The 24,005-nt window shown below is 46.7% G+C and overlaps 1 protein-coding gene across 2 annotated transcripts in view; it reads left to right on the top strand.

Moving 5' to 3' along the window:
- The window catches only part of LOC144790639 (dehydrogenase/reductase SDR family member 4-like), a 141,725-nt gene that overhangs the window by 253 nt on the left and 117,467 nt on the right, over positions 1 to 24,005 (top strand). The gene's annotated exons all lie outside the window — the stretch shown is intronic.

Below are 24,005 nucleotides of genomic sequence, written 5' to 3'. Positions count from 1 at the left end.
ACAAGTGCCACCATTGCCTACATTACGTTTATTCTAGTGCCTGAGTGTCTAGCATATTTTGCAATATTATACCTCTAATTGTACTTTGTTTTCTCTTGTAACCTGCACACTTGTCACTTTTTCCTCCTGTGCACTTTTTGCTACCTCATGTATTTTGTTTGCTCACAATTGTCACTTTTACCTCATGTAACTTAACGTCTGCTATTGTAATCTGTTCACGTGTAATGTTCTCCTCATGTATCAGTTCTGTTCCTTTTGTGAAGCGCTCTGACGCCTTCGGGTAAGGTCCGCGCTATATAAAAACGCACAAATAAATAAATAAATAAATACATAAAACACATTTAGACATGCATACACTCCGCTTAGCCAGCTACAACGCCGTTTCCTCCCATTGTCTCGGGTCCATAATAAACTGGCTACCCCACTGTGCTAGAAAAAGGCCTTTTTTTCGCTTAGAGGGTCACCCATGGCCTATGATGATAATCTGTGTTGCACGTGAGACCCGGGAAGAACGCTTCTGACAGCTCAGTAAGTAACACGACCAATGATGTGAGAATTTGAATAAAATGCCTTATAGTGACCCGAAATGGTTGACACTTAGCAGGGTGTCAAGGTGACGTAACCTGTCTTCCGTGTTGTTTTATTTGCTAGACATCGCTCAAACTGCACACATGTGGCGAAGTTGAAATGTGTAGCCAGCGTTTTAAATATTTCTCCACCTTATTAAACGTTATTGACAAATGAATTGGACTGTGATGTTGCAGCTTTTTTTTTTAATACCTTTTGTAATTTGGCACTTTTCTTGGAGGGAATTTGAAACTTGCTTTCCATTGGCTTTTCACTTTGTCTTGATTTGCTCTGCACAGCTGATACTCAGCAAAGGTTGAAAGGTGTGTAGCTATAAACACCTGCATTGTAGCTCGATTTTCCATATGTATATACTGCTTCTTCGAAGCCTCCGTGTTTTGTGTTGCACTGTGCTATGTTATTTGTGTTGTGACTGCTATGCTATGTATTGTTATACTGTTGCCGTGGGGTTAGATTGTGTCATGTTATTGTTATGTTATGTTATTTGATGAGTGATGGAGACGTGTAGTATTGTGATGTGTGATCCCATGGTCTGGTGTGAGGTGTTGTGTGTTATTTGTTCATGTGATATTTTATGTAATGTTATGTTCTTGTATTGTGCGGTTGTTGGTGGTGTGTTGTGTATTGGTTTGTTGCGTTTTGAGTGGTGTTTTAAGTGGAGTGTGTTGTTTTTAGTGCAATGACTGATGTTATGAGCTCTGATATGTTTATTTATTGAGAGCTGTTGTTGGGTTTTGTTGGTATGTCGGGGTTAAGCTGTTATTTTTTTCGTGGTATATTCTGAAGTGAGTTAATGTGCTTTGAAATGCAGTGTTATGTGTTGTGAAGTTTGGTTCCTATAGACGATTTATGCAGTATGTATTCTTTGCGGTGTTGGATGAAAACTGTTGTGTGGTGTATGATAGTCTTATGTTGTTTGTTTTGTCTGTTTTGTGTTTTCTTGGGTTTTGTATGTCGTTTCCTTCGTGTGTGTTGTCTTGCGAATTGTGTTATGCATTTTAGTGTTATGGGCTGTGTTTTGCCATAAGTGTTGTTGAATCTGTTGTCTGTAGGTGAGTTGGGGTGTCTGGTTTTGTCTTGGAGGATGTAGATGTAGTGTATAGTATGGTATTAGTCTGGGGTTCATTTGGGGTGTGTTGTTGCACTATAGTTTGGTAAGTTGCACAACATGGTGTGTTTTTTGTTGTGTAACATGTCATGTATTGGTACTCTGTTGTGGATGTTCTTCCCGTTTGTATTTTGTGCTTGTTTACTTAAAGTGCTCTAATATGGTGATGTGTGCGTTGTGGTAGGTGTTGTGCTTTGGTGTGTTGGTTTGTTGTGCGGTGTTATATATCGTTGTGTATTGTATGTGTGCTACTATTATGTATTAATGTGTTGTGGTGGTATGTTGCCTAGTATGTGTGGGTGCTGCATGTTTTATTTTGTGTGTCGTTTTCTGTTTTGTATGCAGTGCTGGTAAATTATGTGTTGTGTTATGTGTCTTAGGGCCATGTGTATCAAGATACCCATTTGCGATTATCAATTAGCGATTTTTAAGAAATCGTTTTGAGAATCGCAAATGGGTATGTATGTACAAAATCGCATTTTTTTTGCCATTCCTTAGAATTCCTTAATTGCGATCAGCAAAATGCGAATCGCAATTAAGGAATACTTTTCCATTCATTTCTATGGGCCAGGAGGCCCATAGGAATGAATGGGAAGTTATTCTCAATTTGCGATTCAAAATTTGCTAATCGTAAATTGAGAATAATTTCAAGGGTGCAGGGGTGTCCAAAGGACACCCTGTTGCACCCCTGAAATATGCATGGGTGCACATGTGGCGCACATACATGCCCTAAGGGAATGTATGTGTGTCACATGGCACTTTGAAAAATGCAAAAATGTGCATTTTTCAAGGAATTCGCAACTTACCACCAACTAGAAGTTGGTGGTAATTTACGATACCTTAAGGGCATTTTGTTAATTTTTTTTGCTACATATATTGCATTTAAGGAATCGCAAAATTTGCGATTCCTTAAATGCAATTGCAAAATAAGGAATCACAAATTTTGCGATTCCTTATTTTGCACCACTTTTGCTTCATACATTCCATTTAGCAAATTCGCATTCGCAAAGGCCGAAATTCTGTGAATTTCGGCCTTTGCGATTACGAATTTGCATGATACATATGGCCCTAAGTTTTGTAAATTGTGTTATGTGTTGACATGCATGTTGTGTTGCATTTTGTGGTGTCTGTTACTGTGATAGGCTTTTTGTTTAAATATGTGTGATGGATTGTTTGTGGTGGGTTGCGGGTTGGTGTGTTGTGTGACAGTATTTTGATGTGTATTTTGGTGTGTGTTTTTTTGTGTGATAATAACTTGTGAATAAACAAGAGACCATCCAGGGCATAGCTTGATTTCAGGGCAGTTGCTGAAAGTTTGACATTATGGCCATACGGTTAAGGTTTTCCACTTGCACTGTGAAAGTTAAGAGTTTGAATTCACTTATTTTTCAATGATCATGTTTTTCTGGTCAATAACTAGGTTCACAGTGAATCACAATTTTTGAAACCACGTTGATTGTCTATAACAAAGAGTTTCAGTGAATAACAAGTATAGGCATATACTACGATGTTTGTTCACCAGTTTGTAAGGGGTGACATTTGATTTAATTGTCATTTTGCCCAGTGTTTATTATTCTTTGCTCGTTACTTGGGGGGGGGGTAGTTTCACTGGGGATTACTGCTGCAGAATGCTGCCAAAACAGGTCAACTAGAAGGCAGGCTGGCAGGATGCAGATATGGCAGTTGTTATGGGGCAACCGGATTCCATGGGGGGTATTGTCTTTAATATGACCTGCTCATGCCTACTCATGCCATCCACAGAAATATAAATCCCATTATATCCTATAGGATTTATATTTCTGCGTCTGTAGATGAAAAGCTTCATCTACCTCAGCTCCTTCCTGGAAAGTGATTCGTCAAGCAGAGTCCAATAAAAAGGGAGATCTTCACTCAGAAATCGTGCTTTTTGTGATTTGGCTGTTTGAGAGAAATTGACTCCTTGTATGCTCAGGACGGCCCGGCCGTCCTACGTGATGCTGGGTGTGTGCTCAGGACGTCCAGGAGCTGTTCGAACACCGCCGATTCCCCAGCGCAGCGCGAATTCCGTGCCTGCGCTGGCCTGGAAAATGAATTAGTGGGTGGAGTTCGGATGGCCCGGCCCGTCCTGAGCACACGCCCAGCGTGACGCAGGATGGCCAGGGGCCGTCCTGAGCACGCAAGGGGTTACGTCCCCTAATTACGTCCCGCACTGCGGCTGAATTACCGCTGCAGGGAAGGGGTTAAGCTTCAGCAGTGTGGTACTACCAAGATCACCACAGAGTACCAACAAAAATGGCAAATAAAGCATTGTTATTGACTGGTCCCACGGAGATGGGAACAGTCCCAGGAAGCTGAGTGCTGTGTAGAGTAATGTTGTGGCTGCCATTTCGGACTCGGGGAATACAAAATTTTCTAGCTATCGCGACAAGAATTTTAGATTCTATTAAGGACACGGAGGCGAGGATTATGCTTTCTCATTTCTTTACTGCACAAACAGCAGCCAATGAAAGTAGTACTACAATAAGTAAAAAACAACATTTCCCATGAGGCTTTGAACCACGCCTCCAATAACAGTAACCAATCACAGAGGTAACAAGCATATAAAGTATAGAGACACTAATCTGGCCTCCTCTTTCTTTGCGCGAACAGTTTAGTCACAGAGAACAAGTCCTTAACTCTCAACGGAGAGAACAGTTCCTTTGTACTTCTCAATGGAGAAAAACATCCAAAACCAGAAGGATCAACCTCCATCAGGGAAGAGCAGCAGCAGCATCCACAGAAGGCAATTAACTCTTGTTGGAGTCGTTTCCTGAAAACAGAAAAAGGAAGTTTGAGAAAAGAAACCACAAACCCTATGTTCCAAAGGGCGGGCATAAAGTTGTTAGGCAGTCACATTTCAAACAACTCACAGTTATCTAACTGTCCCAACGGGTGGGATAATCCTCGCCTCCGTGTCCTTAATAGAATCTAAAATTCTTGTCGCGATAGCTAGAAAATTTTGTATTCTATGGCAGGACCGGAGGCTTCTGATTATGCTGGTTCAAAGCTCAACAATCAAAGCTCATCAATCACAGCATCAGAAACATGAGGAATTGGTTTATAATAAAACACTTTAAACATTGAATCCGAAGACCAGTCAGCAGCTTTCAAGATATCTTCCAACCGGGAACCCAATAAGTAGGCTTTAGAAGCCATCGCACCTCTAGCTGAATGAGCACCATAAGTAGATGCATCAATGCCAGCTTCCGACATGATCCACCTAACCCATCTGGCCAAAGTGGCCGCAGCCACCGGCTTGAAGGGTTTCTGAACAGAGATCAGCAATTGGCCCAAAGGATCCACCCTATGCACAAGAGTACGTTCCTCATAACACTTGAGACACTGTAACACACATAGCTTACTCTTGTGTGGAAAGGCAGGGTACTCCACTGAACGTGACATGGTCTTAGTACGCCGTGTAATAACAAAAGACACACCTTGAGGAGAAAACATCCTACCAGCTAAATCGAGAGCCCTAACATCCGAAACCCTGCGACATGAAATAAGACACAAAGCATAGTGAGTTTGGCAGAGAGCTGTTTCAATGACAAATCATTATTATTAGGCCAGGTTTCCAACAAATTAAGCACCTTTGTAATGTCCCACATTGTGGAATACCTGGGCCGAGGAGGATTGGCAACACGCACACCTTTAAGCAACTTACAAACCAAGGGATGAATCCCCACAGGTTTACCCTCAATGAGGTCGTGACCAGCAGAAATGGCAGACCTGAAATTATTAACTGACCTGTAAGCCAGGCCAGAGGCCGCACGTTCAGATAGAAAATTCAGTATTTCAGTTACATTAGATCCCACGGGATCCACTTGCTTTGAAAGGCACCAACCCACCCACTTCTTCCAGGATGCAGAGTATCGTTTCCGGGTGGAAGGAGCCCACGCTTGCTGCATAAAGCCGGAAGCCTCTTGTGAAAGCCCTGCAAGGCGTTCATGTCGCCTGAGAGCGTCCACACCATTAAAGTCAACTGATTCTGCAGGATTAAGGGATGACACGCTCCCACTGGGTCCTGCAGAAGCGTCGTGAAGACCGGGAGCCGGAATGGGAGATCCACAGACAACTCCAACAGTGTGGGAAACCACGATTGAGTCGGCCATAACGGAGTCACCAACACAATTGTCGCTCTCTGCCGGCGCACCAACGCCGCCACTCTCGGGATCAGCGCAAACGGAGGAAAAGCATAATTCCTCAGTTGCCCCCAATGGTGAAGGAACGCATCCGTCCCCATGGCCATCGGGTCCGGTCTCCAACTGTAGAAGAGTGGGAGATGGGCATTGAGGCGAGATGCAAATAGGTCTACTTGACAGGGGCCTCGCATAGTCATGATCTGCGAGAACAGCGATGGGTGAAGTCTCCAATCGCTGAAGTCCCGGAGAAATCGGGAGTTCCAATCTGCCACCTGATTGAACTTCCCCGGAAGGTATTCTGCCACCACAGAGATCTTGCGATCCAGGCAGAAGTGCCAAAATTCCTTCGCAATGTGGACCAGCATCCGGGACTTTGTCCCTCCTAAGCGATTGATGTATCTCACCGCCGAGACATTGTCCATTCGGAGGAGAATGCAACAATTGCTCTTCAGCGGTGAGATAGACCTGATGGCAAAAGACCCTGCTAACAATTCTAGACAGTTGATGTGTAGAGTAAGTTCGTCTGCTGACCATCGTCCTCCTGTGGTAAAATCTCCACACCGAGCGCCCTAGCCCCACTGACTGGCGTCCGACTCGACTACCACAACCGGGGCTGCGCCGAAGATGGCTCGGCCATTCCAGGCTGACATGTGTTCCAGCCACCACTGGAGTTCCTCCCGGGCCTCCGAGGAGAGAGGAATTAGGTGATCGTAGTGAAATCGCCGTTGGAGGTAAAATATCTTCAATCTCTGCAGGGCCCTGTAGTGTAAGGGGCCGGGGAATATGGCTTGGATCGACGAGGCCAGTAGGCCCACAATCCTCGCCAATACCCGCAAGGAAATTTTCTCTTTGGCCAAGGTGGATGTAATCTCCCTTTTGATGGACCTGATCTTTTGATGGGGAAGTAGCAACTGAGCTGCAACAGAGTCTATCAGGAAGCCTAGAAATTCCATCTGTTGATTCGGTATCATCACCGATTTTTTGGTGTTGATGACGAATCCCAGATTCTGAAGGAGGGACGTCGTCCACTCTAAATGAGTGAGAAGAAGGGAGCGATCTTGGGCTAAAATGAGCATGTCGTCCAGGTACACAATGAGACGCACACCCATCTCTCTCAGACGCGAGACAACAGGTTTGAGGATCTTGGTGAACACCCACGGGGCTGAGGACAGGCCGAAGGGGAGCACTTTGTAGCGATACCATAGCCCTTTCCAAGGAAACTGCAAGAATTTTTGATGAGAGAGGCAGATGGGGACCGTTAGATATGCATCCTTTAGGTCTAGGCGGACCATCCAGTCGTTCTCCAACAGGAGGTCTCGCAAAAGATGGATACCCTCCATCTTGAAGTGTCGGTAAATGACATAGGGATTGAAGTCTCGTAGGTTCAAAACTAGGCGTTGTCCGCCACCTTTCTTCTGCACCAGGAAGACGTTGCTGCAGAATCCTTCGGGGATGAAGGGTCCGACAGCAATAGCCTCCTTTTGCAACAACTCTTTCAGCTCTGAGTCGATAAAACTCTGCTCTAGACGGGAAAAAAGGAGAGGCTGAGGGGGGGAGGGTTGAAGGGGGTATTCCAACATTTCTATGTGATAGCCCTGAACGGTCTGTAGTAACCAAGCGTCTGAAGAGAGGCACATCCAATTCTTTACAAAACAACGCAATCTGCCCCCTAATGGGGCCAGGGGACACAGTAGACTTACCGGATGACTGATTATCGAAATTTTTGTAGCCTCTGTTGACCCCTCGATTGTAGCGACCTCTGAAGCCGCGGGATCTCGAAGGGTAGAAGCCAGCCTGGCCTGGCTCCTGTGTGTACCCTCTGCCCCGCCTGGGGACGTAACCTCTTTGAGGACTGGTATTCGAGTAGCGGCTGGTCGAGCGTCCCCTGCCACGACCGGCCCTATTAGAGACTTGGTGTAACACTCTTTTCAAGGAGGCCTGGGACTTATCCAGAGTAGCAAAGGTGTTGACAAATTTAGCAATGTCCTTGACAAAATTGTCGCCAAACAACTGTCCTTCGGCCAGGGGGCCCGGCTCTGACGAAGCCAATTCAACCAACTGGGGGTCGATCCGGAGCAAGACCGATTTCCGTCTCTCCGAAGCCAGAGCGCAATTTGCGTTACCCAACATGCAAATGGCTCGTTGCGCCCAACCCGCAAGGACTTCAGGGTGGATAGCGTCATCTGTTTCCTGAGCCTGGAGGGCCAACTCCAGTATCTTGGCCAAAGGCCCTGAAAGGTCCAGGACCTTATCCTGGCACGCCCTGAGGGCGCAATCAATTCCTTTTTTGGGATCTTTTTTGTACTTTTTGAGGAAAGTAGTCATGGACGTGTCGATGTCCGGGGTGATGGCTACCTTGTGGGCCAGATCGGGCCGGGGACATTCGGACTTAAGGCGAGCTCTCACCTCTTTATCAAAGCTTTTACGGAGGTGCGCCTCCAGATATTCCGCCACAGCTGGGGGTGGGACCCAATCAGAGGACCTAGGATGAATGATGTCCGATGGGTCAAAGGAAAAGGGCGAGGGAGTGACAGAAGGGGATGCGTGTTTGCGTTTCTTAGACCGTTTACGGGGTGCGGCATCAGAGGAATCTGTGTCTGTGTCCGTGTCAGTGGTGGTGACCTGAAGAGGGGAGGAGGGAGGGGGACGGGACGGCAAGGTCTTGTCACCAGTGGAAGTCTCCTTTGACTTATAGAGTTTATCATAGGACTGGGCATGGGGCCAGGACGGGTCAAGAGCAACCTTCTTACGGTTAGAGGGGCGAGGGTCCGGGACAGGGTGAGGGATAGGCTTACCAGGGACAAGCAGATCAAGCTTTTTGGTCAGTGGAAGCAGGGCTGAGGAGAGGGCCTTGTCAAGCTTAGCGTCCAGCTTCTTATCAATTAGATCCTCCATAGATTCCTCCTCGTAATACTCGTCATTGCCCTGGTAATCACACGCAGCACCCTCCTCATCGCAGTACTCAGTATCTGCCATCTTCACCAGAGACTACCAGCCTCACTACACAATCCCCAGAGGGAAGCAGAAATACCAGCCCAGTCAGGGGCGTCAAAGTGGGGAAGTGCCAGGCGCAGGAGCCGAAATACCAAGAGAATAAATATATATAGAGTCCAATTCTAGGACTAATGGAGGGAAACAACCCCCAATCAATAGAAGGGTTGCCAAAAATTATTATCCCCCTTCCCCAGTCACTGGGAAGGCAGGGGTTAAATTATCAGGGCTCCGATTGTCAATGTGTTGAAAAACGCTGCTTTTTTTTTTTTTTTTTTGGTTAAAGACTTTGTGAGACTTGGCCCTTTCCCCAAAATTTTTCGCCTTTTTATTTCCCTTTTAAATCAGAATGCCCTCATGGTAACAACAATGTATAGGCCTTGTGTAGTGAGGAAAGCCCTGTGTACTGTGAAACTGATGTTAAGATGCAGGTGTCTTATACCCCTAACATGGCTGCCACTGACCACTGCTACTGCAGCGGGGTTAGTGGGCGCATTCTAGTGGCTAGGGCCTGGCTGGAACCCTCCAAACAATGTATCAATTTAGCCTGCCAGCCTGCCCACAGGTAGAATGTTGGAACCTCCTAGAACCCCCTGGAACCTTCTGGAACAGGTGAGGTGACACCAACTGCCACTGCCAACTGTCAACTGGCACTGTATAAGGAAAGGAAGGTAAACTTTCCTGTCAGAGGGACTAAGGGGAGACCTGGGGAAGTACCTACGCAGGAGGATAGGCAGTGGGGGTCAGGGCAGGGTCTTATGATGCTGGAATGACAGGGCCTAGTGTGCTGCTTTACAAGTATTGAGGCATCCTGTACCCCCCCCCCCACTGACCTAACCCCGCGGCAGGGAACCCCCAGGGACCACTTGAAGGGATTGGCTGAGAAGAACTTGGAACACCAGCCACCAAACTATTCCCCCCTTCAAGGAACAAGAAACCAAGCAACAAAACTAAGGGCGTAAGGAACATCACGCCAACAAGAAACTAAGCTTCTATTTACAAGGGCGCAAGAAACATCACGCCAACAAGAAACTAAGCCTCTATTTACAAGGGCGCAAGAAACCTAAAGCGCTAAGAAGAAATTAAATCATCACAGGACTTTTGAAGAAGCAAACAGGTATTGGCGCGGTACTGACCCTGCGTTTCCTGATGTCACCTGGGGTCTCCCTTGCTAACCTGCTACTGGGGTGTCACCTGTCCTGTATATCTAGCGCTGCCCTTGCTGACCCTGTGAGGAGCGCTGAAGTAATGGAGGGGGTTGCTGCCTTCTGAAGCGCTATATTTGCCTGAACTGCAGCACCCTGAACTGAATGTTATTAGACCTGCTGGTCTTGCCCCCACCTCGTGCGGGCCAAAGCGCTATAGCCCTGCACCCTGCTGTCTGTGAAGCGCTAGAATCCTGGGCGCGATTCCTGCCTGAAGCGCTATATTCTGTGGTGCCCTTCAGCAGCGCTACCTGGAATGAACTGTCTGCCGAGCGCTACCTCTGCTGTGAATTGCCTGCTATATCGTAGCGCTGTGAATCCTGAAAAGCGCTATCCCCCTGAAGCGCTGTGTCACCAAGAACTTCTGTGGCTCTAGAAGTTGCTGCCTTCTGAAGCGCTGACTCCCTGCTCCCCCAACGCTCCTTTGCTGTCCCTGTGAAGAGTGCGGAGGTACTGAAGGGGGTTGCTGCCTTGTGAAGTGCTGTACCTGCAGGATGCTATTATCTAAACCTGATTGCCTGCTGAAGCGCTGTCCCCAGCATTGCCTGTGGCCAAGCGCTGTCATGTGAGGAACTGAGGTAGTGCCCAGGGAAGCGCTGTAATTTCACTCCAAGCGCTTTCTTGAATGTCCAATAGAAGCGCTGTAATTGTGCCTCCAAGCGCTCTCTTGTAGGCCCCAGAGAAACGCTGTATTTTTGACCTTAAGTGCTCACCTGTTGGCCCCTATGTGCCTCTAGTGACGTGGAGGCCATTAAGTTACTGTTTATGCCTGAGGACAGGCTTGCCATTCATTAACTGTTTGGGCCCTGGTTCCGGCGTAGGCCTAAAGACATACTGAGTTCATCTGCGATGGCTTAGCCCTGCATAGGGGAGTCCAAGGCATAGTAAAATGCTCATTGAGAATGCTTTACTGAATTGCTTATTGAAATGTTCACCTTAATTAACAGAAATGTTTTACTAATCTAAAGCAAGGCCTGTGCTTACTTAATGAGATGTTGCTCTCTAGCAATGAGTAATGTTCTATTTATAAGTTACTTAATGAAATGCCTATGCCTAATTCCTTCCCTGTAATGTTTACTCCTGATTAGGGGGATGTTACCTATGATTGGGGAAGAGTTTTGAAGTGGTTATTCCTGCTTGGAACCAGGATTATTCTGAACTATAGAAGTTTTATTACACCCCTGCCCCAGTGTTATAACCTCTACTTATTTACAGGATTACTCTTGGGTGCTGAGAGGTTTATGCCTGCTTAATGTAGGAATTAGAATGTTGATCCTGGCCTGGGGGTGGAAACGCCAACAGCTGCATAATGAACTGTGTCTGCTGACTAATGAAACATTTATTCATGTTGGTTGAAAGGTGGAGCACATGCCCACAGTTATGGAGTGAGGTGCTCCTTGCTTTAAAAGAAATGTTTACATTTACTAAAAGGCTTTACATGCATAAACCAAGTCTTCTAAGCTCAGGCTTGCCTGTTAAAAATGGTTATCTCTGCCTTGAAGAGTTGTTAACTGTTGATTGCTGAGTAGGGGAACGTTAATGCTATAAGGATATAGTTACACTGCCTAATGAGATGTTTTATCCGCAGTGGCGTGTTTTTATTCCTGCCATAGGAGTTTCATTCCTGCCTAAGGAAATGGTTAATGAAATGTTTTACCCTCAGTGAAGTGTTTTACTTCTGCTAAACTGATTATCTCTATTGCAGGAAATGTTTTACCTGTAAGCTCCTGATTAATAGGGGGAAGGCCCTGCCTGTTCAGGCATCAGGTAATAGGATGGTGTGTGATGCCTAAAGGAATACTTTATGCCTAATGAAAGGTGTTGACCTCATTTGAGGCAATGTTTACTCCTGCCCAGGGAAGGGTCTCATACCCCTGCTATAACAGAGATCTACTTACACCTGCTCAATGTAGGGATTTCTACTTCCCTGATGGAATGTTGGTGTAGCCCTGATACAGTTAAACCTGCTCAAGGGGATGGTTACCTAGATTGCAATGTTTTCTCCTAGTTAGTGCTGGCTAATGCAATTCATTAGCTGGGCCCAATGAGAAGTTCTCCCAAAGGGATGCCCAACCTTGTTATATGGAATAATTATTCTTAATGAAATGTTTAATTCTTATTACAGGAGGAGAGTTACGTCCACATACTTTTGTGGCAAATGAAATGTTTCATATTTAAGGAAATGTTTGAACTACACTTAACGAATTGTTTATTCCTACAGCGGGGAGATGTTTCTGTTATGGAACTGTCCCTTTGTTTACCTGAGGAAATGGATATTGATGCTTAATGCAGTGTTGTTCTTATGACTTTGAGATGTATTCCTTTCAGGTACTGACCAAGAAGCAAGGCGTAGGTCGGGCCTGTGTCCCACTAAAAATGTATTTAACTATTTATTGATCCAATATTTAATATTTATTGCAGAACGGATATTTATTCATCCAATATTGATTGCAAGTCTTGAGACACATGTATTTTAAATGAATTTATGATTTCCCTGATCCTCCTCTATCTATCTGATTATTTATCTTAATACAAGTCACTTGTTTTTATACAAGCTCTGGAGTGGAGTCATTTATTGCGTGCCCAGGTTTCTGTCTCAGTGTGAGTGTGTGCTGCATGATCACTTAACACATGTGCTTTCGGATGCCTACCCGCTCGTGCCATGCTACCCTAGGGGACTGGTGACCCCAGTTCCAACAGACTTTTATTGAGCAATAAAATAAGAGTTACAGATATGGGCCTACAACCACACGGGCTGGCCGCTAATTGCAACGCACAACAGAAATAGCAAACAATCATTCCCGTGGCAAGGCACAGAACATATACCAATTATCGCTCGAAGCATAGGACAGGACAGAACAATTTTATACTAATCATAAAAAACAACAAACACTAAACAAGACGAATGCACATTAGTCAAGTCAGCCCAGAAGGCGGAGGGGAAAGCAACTAATCAGGAGGACAAAAACAGATCAATGAAATTCGGCATGGCCGGGGGGGGGGGGGGGGGGGGGCAGCGGGGAGGGCAGGAAATCCTAAAACAATATGAAAAATTATTCGGGAATGTTAGCCTAGGGAGACAGGGTAACATCGGGAGTGTCAACCAAGGGAGGGGTACAAATATCTCCACGATATGCAATCCACTGACCCCAGATCTTCGTCCACGCCCTGGGTCAGCCCCTAGCCACATAGACAGTCTTCTCTCGGAACATGGACCAGTCCATATTATCCTCCCACACCGAAACTGCGGGAGGTCTGGATGCGCCCCAGAGTTGCGCAATGTCTCGCTTCGCGACCATGTATCCCAAGGTCACCCATCTGGTCTGGACTACAGAATAGTCGGTGGGTTCCCACACGTTCAACAGGCATCGTCGGGCCTCAGGCCGCAGGGTAATACCAGTAACGACAGTCATCACCGCAAGCACATCAATCCAGTAGGCTGCTACCACCGGGCATTCCCAAAGAATATGTAGAAATGTAGCACTCATCCCGCAACCACGCTTGCATAAGCCATCCGAGGAAAAACCCATCACAACCAGACGTGGACCAGTCACATACACCCGGTGGAGGATCTTAAGTTGGACCAAACGGAGACGGGCGGGGATGGCGACCTCTTTCGGAGAAGAGAGCGCCGACTGCCAATCCTCGTCGTCCAAGTCCAATCCGTCACCGACCCAAACCTCCCTAAGTCGGACCAATAAGTCAGCGCGATTATTAATCAATTTCTTGTAAATAAGGGAGATAGTGCTATCCGGCAAGTGTCCATCCAGTATACGATCCTCAAGGGGGGAGGACTCGGGCAGGGTCTCATCAGGAGTCAGAACTGAGGCCAGGGCATGCCGGACCTGCAAATACCGAAAAAACTCCCTATCACTCAAGTCATATTCTGCCTTAAGGGCCTGGAAAGACTTCACTCTACCCTTCACACAGACATCACCCACTTTACATATCCCAATCATATCCCAGCGGTCAAAGCCCTTAGTAGACCAGAGACACCCCAATCGTTCGGAAGCAAATAGCGGGGTCGCCATTGTCAATCGATTCTCCCATCCCAAACTCACATTCGCGGCGGGCCACACATTGACTGCGATCCTGGACGGGCCCGCAAGAAGGCGCCCAGCCGATCTGGAATAAAGCGCTCTATTAAAATTCCCTCCCGGCAGCTGGAGTCTATCCATCTCAAAGGCCGGATCCCGACCCGGGGAATACATTGCGTGGTTAAGGGCAGACAGCTGGGCAGCCCAATAATATCTCTTGATATTGGGGAGCGCCATGCCCCCGTCATACCAAGGGATGGTAAGTTTCGCAAGGGCGATACGTGGACGTCCGTCCCAGATCAGTTGCCTTTGAAGACTCTCGATCTCCCGGAAATAGGTAGCGGGAATGTCGTCATAAAAATTTTGAAGCGCGTATAGGAATCGCGGCAAAGACATCTTTTTAAAAAGGGCAGCCCAGCCCAGAGGAGACAGGGGTAGCTTACGCCAACGGGCCACATCCAGTCGCAGTCTAAGAAGCGGGGAGAGGAGGTTACGCTCGAACCGGAGTGAGGAGTCCAGCGTAATAAAGATCCCCAAATACTTGAAGCCAGAGTGGACAACCTGGATAGGAAACCTGTCCGGTAATGGGGGCAAAACACCCGAGAGAACATATACACAGGACTTAGCCCAATTAATAACCAGACCCGAATTAGTGCCAAACGAAGTAAGAACGTCAAATAAGACATTTAAAGATTTACGCGGGGAAGTAAGATATAAAAGAATGTCATCCGCGTAAAGCGAAACCCGGTCTTCAAAATCTGGTGACCAACGGATCCCTTTGAGTGAAGGTTCCCAGCGAAGCCACGCAGCCAACGGTTCCAAAGCAAGCGCGAAAAGCAACGGAGACAGGGGGCACCCCTGACGGGTCCCCCTACCAAGACAGAAGGGGACAGAGACCCGACCGTTTACCACCACCTGTGCCAAGGGTTCGGTGTATAACAACTGCACCCAACCGATAAACTCAGGGCCAAAACCGAATTTCTCAAGAGTTGCCCAAAGATAGGGCCACTCCACCGTATCAAAGGCCATCGAGGCGTCTAGCGAAGCCAAAATGGCCGGCTCTGTCAGAAGCCCCGCCCTCGCAACTGCTCCGTGGAGACGACGTAGGTTAAGAGCCGTGTTGCGATGCGGGATAAATCCAGACTGATCCGGATGAACCAAGCCACTAATGACCGTCAAGATGCGGGTTGCCAGGAGCTTAGCCAGGACCTTGGGTTCAACATTCAACAGGGAAATGGGCCTGTAAGACGAACAAAGGTCCCGAGGTTTACCGTCTTTGGGAATAACAACTATCGTAGCCAGACGCTGATCATATGGGAGAATACTCCGTTCCCGGGATTCCAAAAACATGGTGCGAAGATAAGGCGCCACCTTGTCAGGACGTAGCTTGTACAATTCAATTGGCAATCCATTCGGGCCCAAAGCTTTGCCCGAACGGAGTGAGCGAATGGCCGTCGCTATCTCGTCCGTAGTGAAAGGGGACTCCAAAGAGATGCGGTCTAAATCGGAAACACTGGGCAGAGCTATATCACGCAACAAAAGGCGAGAGTCATCAACATCCCGTTCAGACACAGGGGTATAAACCACACGAAAATAATCCGCAAAACATTCAACTATTCCAATCGGGTCTGTCACTCTCACACCATTCGAAGTCTGGATCACAGGCACCACACGATTCGCCCTCTCCTTCTTATCCAACCATGCCAATAATTTACCCGCTTTGTCCCCCACATCGTACAATCGACCCTGTTGCTCCCAAAACATCAATTTAGCTGCATCAGTGACCAAAGACCTGTAAGCAAATTGTTTCAGACCCAGGGCGTGGAGTTTACCAGACGTAACACCCGATTCTAGGTCAGCCTCTATGTCAGCAATCTCCCCCTCAAGGACCACCACCTCCCGATTCCTCGCCTTTTTGGATTCAGCAATAAGGGAAAGGGCCTGCCCGCGAATCAAGCCTCCCACAGGGATACCGCAGAGGAGACGGACCCCTCGTTGTCTAAAAAATAATCGTCCAAAGACTTAATCAAGAGATTGCGGGTCTCGGGGGAGGTGAGGTACCATGGGTTGATAGGAGCCACCCGGCCCGCCGCCTCCACCCCCACCTCAAAACAAAGCCAGAGCGGGGAATGATCAGAGATGCCCCGGGGGAGGTGTCTAATCTCACGAACCGCTGGCGACTGCGCCACAGGCATCAGGAAGTAATCCAGTCTAGACAGACTCCCGTGGGCCCCAGAGTGGAAAGTGTATTGAAGCTGAGTAGGATGCATAAGTCTCCAGCAATCCACCAAGCCGAACGTATCCAGAAACCCACCCAGCCACTGTTGGGCCAAAGGGGTGTCCCTAGGGGGGTGACGATCATGTAGACCGGAGAGCACAGAATTAAAGTCACCTGCTATGAAGAGAATACTATCAGGGAGGTCCAACAACACACGGCCCAAGTCGGAAAAGGTAGAGGTCTGTAGACCGGGGGGCACATAAACGGCAAACAAGGAAAGGGTTCGGCCCTCATAGCGACCCACGAGGACGGCGTAACGCCCCGATCATCAAGGATCACATCATCAATAGCTAGGGGGAGGGAAGCCCGAACAAGGATACCCACCCCCCTGGAACCCGTGGTAAACCCCGAATGTGCGGCGAGGCGGTAGCCCCACCTATTCAGTGCACGACATGTATTACCAACCAAATGAGTCTCCTGTAGAAAAACAATATCCGGAGACAAACGTCGTATACAGCGCATCACCACACCCCGCTTAATACGATCCCCCAGACCATTAACATTCCACGAAATAAACCTCAACCTGCTACCCCCCATCCCCACATCAACGCCGCAACCCCCCTCCAATGAGCATGACATCAAAAACATCATTAGCAAGATAAAATCGCCTTGAGAACACAACACACAAACATCAAACTTCCCATCCACCCACCCCCCAACAATCGAGAAAACACCCCCCACCCTGCACCCCTGCAAGAAGCCAAAAAGCCACCCCAACATGCAGTGTGCCTGTCGCCCAAGAACCCCCATTCTACAAAAAGACCCCGGAGGAGGAAAGGCTCTGACCCACCCGCCACCCCAACAAGAAAAATAACAAAGAAAACACTCAGACAGCAGAGGCACTTAGGCAAAGAATCCCAGAAAAAGTTACTGTACACGAGGACCCGGGCATAAACAAATAGTTCAGCTCTCTACACCACCCTCAGCACCACCCGGGTGGGCGGCGGACTCAGCCGCAGGAGGTCGGTCCGGCAGGGAGTCCAGCCAGTCATTCACAGAATCAGGCCGATCAAAGAAAAGGGTTTGTTCATTGTACTCAACTCGCAGCCTGGTCGGAAAAAGCATAGCGTAGCGCAGTCCCATGTCCCGGAGACGCTTCTTGACTCCACGGAAACCCATACGCTGTTTCTGCACCTGTTGTAAAAGTTCACCGTGGCATTCTCAAAGGCCACCGGGCCCTTCACGCGTGATGCCTGCAGGATAGCGTCCCGATCCCTATAGTGGAAGAGTTTTGCAACAATAGGCCTCGGCGGGGCGCCAGGCTTACCCTGGCCTCCCGGAACTCGATGGGCACGCTCCACTGCGAAGAACTTACTCAGCCCAGACGGAGAGAGGTAGTTCTGGATCAGTTCCTCAACCAGGAGATCAACAGAGTGCGGTTATGGATTCTCCGGAACGCCAACCACACGTACATTACAGCGACGTGCCCTGTTCTCAAAGTCCTCCAAGCGCCGGGTCATGAAATCGTTTACCCTACGGAGATTGCCAATCTCTGTCTGTATCTCCGAGACGTCTGCCGTAAGGCTGGATGACTTGAGATCCAATGACTTCACCTTCTCATTGGTTTTAGATAGGTCGGCCCGAATCAAGTTCACATCAATGGCCACGGTGTCGATTTTGTGGGCCAAAGCTTCATATTGTTGACCTATCGTTTCCTTCATGCCAGATATGGCGCCCATGATGTCCTGCAGGGACGGTTCCGTTGATGCGTCCACGATGTGGTCAACCGCACTTGAGCCAGGCAGGGCGGTTCCGGGGGACCCCTTCGCATGGGTGTAACGGTCCATAACGTTAGACTGGACCGGGCCCCCACGCAGGGGCGTCTTGGTCTTTCGTGTCTCTCGGTCCCCTCTGCCCGCCATGACGGAAACTGCGTCGCCAGGAGACTCACTCGACCCGATGGAAGTGGCCACAGGAAAACAGGGCGTCGGGACCAAAAGGCCGCTGCAAGGGTACCACTAGGAGAGGACCAGCCTGAAAGGAGAATAAGCCAGCCAAAGGCCCGACAGCCGCACCGTGCGCCAGTACCAGCCCAGGCCAGACTCCCCGGCCAGATGTCTCAGTCTGAGGCAGAATCGAAACCGAAACTTAAGAGGGGGACCCACAAGTCCAATCCCCCTGCCGTTGTTGTTCAACTCCAAGACGGCCAGAGAGCCTCACCCAGTCCCGGGCGCACTCCGAGGGCGGACCCCGAAAGTTCGAATCGCCGTATCTTCGGCGCCCCGGGTCCAAATCAACTTCCAAATATCACAGGAAGATCAGCCCAGCGTCCTCTACATAAATCCTCGTGAAGAATCAGGATATGTTCAGGATATCATGCCAGGAGTGGCGGGGGTCCGGAGAGCGCTGTGCTCACGCGGCCATCACGGATGCCCGCCAAGCTCCTCCTAACGCTGCCTTTTTAAGGTCGAAACCGGCCCCACGGCTCCTGGCCCGTTGCGTGGAGGCCCCCTTCAGCCGGGGCTAGAGCGTCTGAATGGCACAGAGGGCTGCGCGCGCACAACAGGCGTGCGCGAGCCCTGAAGACGCACGCAGGGGCCGGCCGGGCGCCTGCGAGCGCCTCCTTCCCCGAGGGGGGGGCGAAGTCCCTCCGGATCGCGAGCGCGATCACCTGCGGTCACAGCCGCCAGCAGCGAACAGGGGGAATCAGGGAGAGCCTACAAGCGCAACACGCGCTGAATCTAGCTGTCGGGGAAAACGGAGCGGGCAGGCAGCACCGCTCCGGTACCGGAGGGGTAAGGGGGTGTGAAAAACGCCGACCGCGGTTACAGCGCGGAAAGAGGACCAGCAAACAAGCGTCCACAGAGCACAGCAAAAACGGTAAACGTTAGCAGCAATATGAATATTTACAATGCAATCATGCGCCTGGGGCGAACCATATACAGTGAAAACAAGCATATAAAGTAAGGAGCACTTATCTGGGCTGCGGAGCAGCAAAGAAAGAGGAGGCCAGATTAGTGTCTCTATACTTTATATGCTTGTTACCTCTGTGATTGGTTACTGTTATTGGAGGCGTGGTTCAAAGCCTCATGGGAAATGTTGTTTTTTACTTATTGTAGTACTACTTTCATTGGCTGCTGTTTGTGCAGTAAAGAAATGAGAAAGCATAATCAGAAGCCTCCGGTCCTGCCATAGAATCGATCCTTGTGCCCTGAAAATTTCAATCACAACGTAAAGAAGGGCAGCATAGGGGTGCCCTAAGCCCCTGGCCCTTATGTGGGTCAGGAGTGAGGGCCTGGGGTCAGAGTGCAAAAAAATAAAATATTCACATCTCCACAGACTAGAGGTACTGTCACAGTACTCGGTATCCCCCTGCAAAAATACAGAGAAATAGCCACAAGATTATTTTGGGATGTCAAAAGAAAGTAAAATAAAAGGAGGGTGGGTATCCATTAGTGTTGTGCGATTTTAGAAGTTGCCCAGTACTGGGAAGTTGGCTGCCTGAAGAGGATTGGTACCGGGCTTTGCCATATGCCTTATGCCAAGTCTGCACCCAGCTCCATGCGTGCATGGCAGAACAACATGCATGGAGGAGATTGGTCACACGCATTGGGGTGGGTGAATAATCCCACATCCTCACGGCCAGAAGCCATGTGTGTCAGAGAGTTTGGTACCCACAGGGGGTTGAGTGCCAGTTCTTCCCACATGACAGACCCTTCACGTATTTCCCACCATGCACGGCCAAGGCCATGTACTGCTGGGGGTTGAGATACTTAGGTATGGTAACAAAATCGAAGCACATAAATTGAGAGAGGCATTGATGCAAAAGCAACAATTCGTAGGTTTTAATCCCACAGATGATGGAAAACAATGATGACAGAAAAGATCAGTCTTTCACTAGAAGGTATTGTAGATCCTTTTATTCATTTATTACATGTGTGGTGGCTATTCTGCATTTTTAAACCAGTGTATACAAAAACTGATTAAACACAGTATTGTATATATTTTAATGGACATAATGATTGACTCTTGCACCGATCGATGTATACGTTGATGTACATCTATGTAAATATTATCTGAAATCCTTTTTAGGGCCCGCGCCCGGTGTTGCACTGCGTAGCAGTGCTTCGCAGCGCGAGCGCATTTTGTAATCGAAAAACGGGGTTTTGAAGCTGCCCTAGGAATCACACACGCTCGTGCGTGTGCTTTTGCTTCTGTGGGCAGCTATTGGCCTTTGCTTACGTCTTTTAATGAAAGACTGCACGCAATAGGCCACAGGCGTGCGCATTTCTCCGCCCATGGCCTATTGGTGTCTATTACGCGCTTGGTGCGCGTAATAGACACCAATAGGCCGTCACGTGTGTCACAGTAGCGCGCACGCACCACTCGAACTGTTCGCAGGCTTTTTTTTTACTTTGAGACCACCTTTGATCCTGACCAAGGCGGAACTCTGCGTGCCTCTGAGAGCAAGCACATGGGAGCAAGTTGGTGTCCAAGGGTAGCTCCTTATTTTATTTTATTTTTTATTTTTTTTATTGAATTTGTATGCAGTATTTTACAACAAATGTAAAAAAAAAAGGAATTTCACAAAAAATACAATTACATCCATTTTCAGTTTAACATAGTATGTAACAAATTACTCAAAATAACACCCCCAGATTTGATCGAACTTTTTTAAACCCCCAACTCTTTTTGCATACTGTTGTTCACATTTCCTAATCCTCTTCATTTTCTCAAACCATTCCTGAAACGTCGGAACTTGTGGTGAACGCCAGTTCTGTAATAATAGAGATCTAGCAACGGCCATTATAATGTATATCAATTTTGCCAAATAGCTTATAAATTTACATTCTGGATCATACCCAAATAGTAAGATTTTTGCATTACATGGAATTAATATCATATAATAAGTTTTAAGAAAAGCAAAAATTTCCTCCCAGAAAGACCTAATTTTAGGACAATACGCCATAATGTGAGACCAATTAGCTTGATCGCAGTTACAGCGTCTAAAACAGATAGCGGATGTATTGTCATACATTTTGGCAATAATTACTGGTGTGCGATATAACAGCGATTTGCTAAAATAAAGCATTCGACGCCAATTGGCGCCGCGCAATAAACAAAAATTAAATTGATTGATGGTTTTCCATATTTTAGTTGATAATACTAGGTTTTCCTGTGTATGCCATTTGCGTATAGCTTTGGAAGTCAACTCATCCTCCCGACTCTGTGTCAGGCACTGTTTCCATGCCCCAGGTTTCTTCCTAAAATCATTAACAAAAAGATCTAATGCTAATGAAGAAGAATTATTAATAATAATACTGGGGTCTAATTGTGTCAAAGTATGATAGATCAGATTAATATAGGACCCGATTAGCAGAAAATGACCAGGGATCAAACGTATCATATCATTAACAGTAAACCAGGTCCCATTTGCCAGAAAATCAGATAACGTTTTAAACCCTGCCTGACCCCAATTTTCTACAACTATAGGATCAATCTTAATCCTTAAGAAAGCAAAAACACCAATTAAAGGAGTTGTTAAATGAAAAAGAGGGAGGGAATATCTCTTATGCTTGGCATCTCGCCGTTTAAAAAACCAATTTAGGGTCTTATAACGGACGAATTTGGGTGATTTCGGCACAAGCAAAGGGGATGGAATCTGAATTTCTAAACATACTAGATAAAAATTTTTTTATAAAAAACCCGGCACCTGGATTTGTATTTTTAAATCTCTCTAGGTACTGCGCAAAGTATGCGTAATAATAGTCTTTTAAATTTGGTAAAGAAAGACCTCCATATTAAATTTTTGCAGATGAAGTCCGTAAGTCTATTCTAGGCGTTTTTTTCACCCAAATAAATGTGGAAAACATAGATTCTATTCTGGTAAAAAAGAGCCAGGCAAAAAAACTGGAATAGTTGAAAATAAAAAATTAAAGAGGGGGAGTATTGACATTTTAATCAAAGCAATTCGACCAAGAATAGATAAAGGCAAAGGGTCCCAGCGGGCAAACATTAAATGAACTTTTCGAATTAAAGGGACAAAATTAAGTGTATATAAATCCTGGACGGTAGAAGAGAAAAAGATCCCCAGATATCTTTTAGGTTTTGAATTAATGCAACCTTGGAGACCTATGTGTAAAACTGGGTCTGCACCCCTGCAAACCAGTATTTCTGTCTTTTTTTTATTAATTCGATAGCCTCCTAAGGCTTCGAACTCTTCAAAAATTTTAAGAATCTGTGTCTGTGATATAAGGTCTGGTTTAATTAGTAGCATAATATCGTCTGCGTAAAGTTTTATTTTGGCCATGGAAGTAACCTGAGGAGTGATCCGGACACAGTTCCTAATAGCTACAGCAAGTGGTTCAATGAAAAAAGCAAAAAGAATTGGCGACAGTGGGCAGCCCTGCCTGGTGCCCCGTTGAACTACTATTGAACCAACTGATGATTTGTTTATAATTATGTTTGCTATGGCACCCGTGTACAAATTCTGTATCAAAATAATGATATGTTGTGGAATAGCAAACTTACATAAAAAAAAGGGTGTCCCACACCACCAAATCAAAAGCTTTTTCTGCGTCCAATAATAATACTAAAGCCTGTATCCCACCTGACTCAAAATAATCAAATGCCTCAGCTAAGAAGTGTGTGTTTGTAAATAATTGTCTACCTATAATAAAGCCGTTTTGGTCGGGATGGATCAGCTGCGCCGTAAAATTATTGAAACGAAGTGAAAGCAATTTAGTGGTAATTTTATAATCTGAATTTAGTAAAGTAATTGGCCTATATGAGTTTGGGTCTTTGGGGTCTTTCCCCTTTTTCAGGAAACTAACTACTGTACCTTCATGAAATGATTCAGGAATTTGTCCTCCATCAAGCATTGAATTTAATAATGACAGAAACAAATCACAAAAAGAGCTAAAGAAAACTTTGAAAAACTCTGAAGGGAGGCCATCAGGGCCACAAGCCTTGCCCATTGGAAGGTCCTTTACCACTTCTTCCAATTCTACCTTAGAAAATGGTCTTTGCATATTCAATTGATCTTCTGAGGATAGACTAGGAATTACGTGTCGCGCCAAAAAAATCAGACAAGTTTTGATGGTCAATAATGTGTTTTGTACTATAAATTCTGTCATAATGTTGGAGCATAATAGAATTTATTTCAGCCTGAACGAATGTATCGATATGAGTGACGGGGCCTTTTAAAGAATTAATCATATTTGAAGCCACCTGCTCTTTTACTTGCCAGGCTAAAAATTTCCAGTAAAATTACTCTCTTCGTAAACTTTTTGAGATTGTTTACGAACGACCTCTTCACTTTGTACAAAGTAATGGGCACAAAGCTCACGTTTGGCCTCCCTCAGTTGTTTTAGAACATTACAAGTTGGATTGCGATGTTGTCGTAATGTTAGGTTCTGCATTTTATGTAGCAGAGAGTTCCTAATATTTTTCACAGCGGACCACTCAGCCGCATCTTTGCTATTGATTATGCCCCTGCAAAACACTAGAACAGGGGTATAGGGCCAAGAAAGCTGCACTTTATCCAATGTTTTGTGGTACAATTAATTTGTTGTGGGTGCTAGAAACCTGAAGTCATAGACCCCCTAGACTCCCAACATAATTACAATCCAACACAATGGTTCAGCACCCCACACAAAGTACAATTGACAATAATAGTCAAAACAGTAATCAGGAAGA

This window comes from Lissotriton helveticus, chromosome 11 (genome assembly GCF_964261635.1).
Source record: "Lissotriton helveticus chromosome 11, aLisHel1.1, whole genome shotgun sequence".
Lineage (NCBI taxonomy): Eukaryota > Metazoa > Chordata > Amphibia > Caudata > Salamandridae > Lissotriton > Lissotriton helveticus.
The sequence above is the reverse complement of the archived record's forward strand: the minus strand, read 5'-3'. Positions and strand labels throughout refer to the sequence as shown.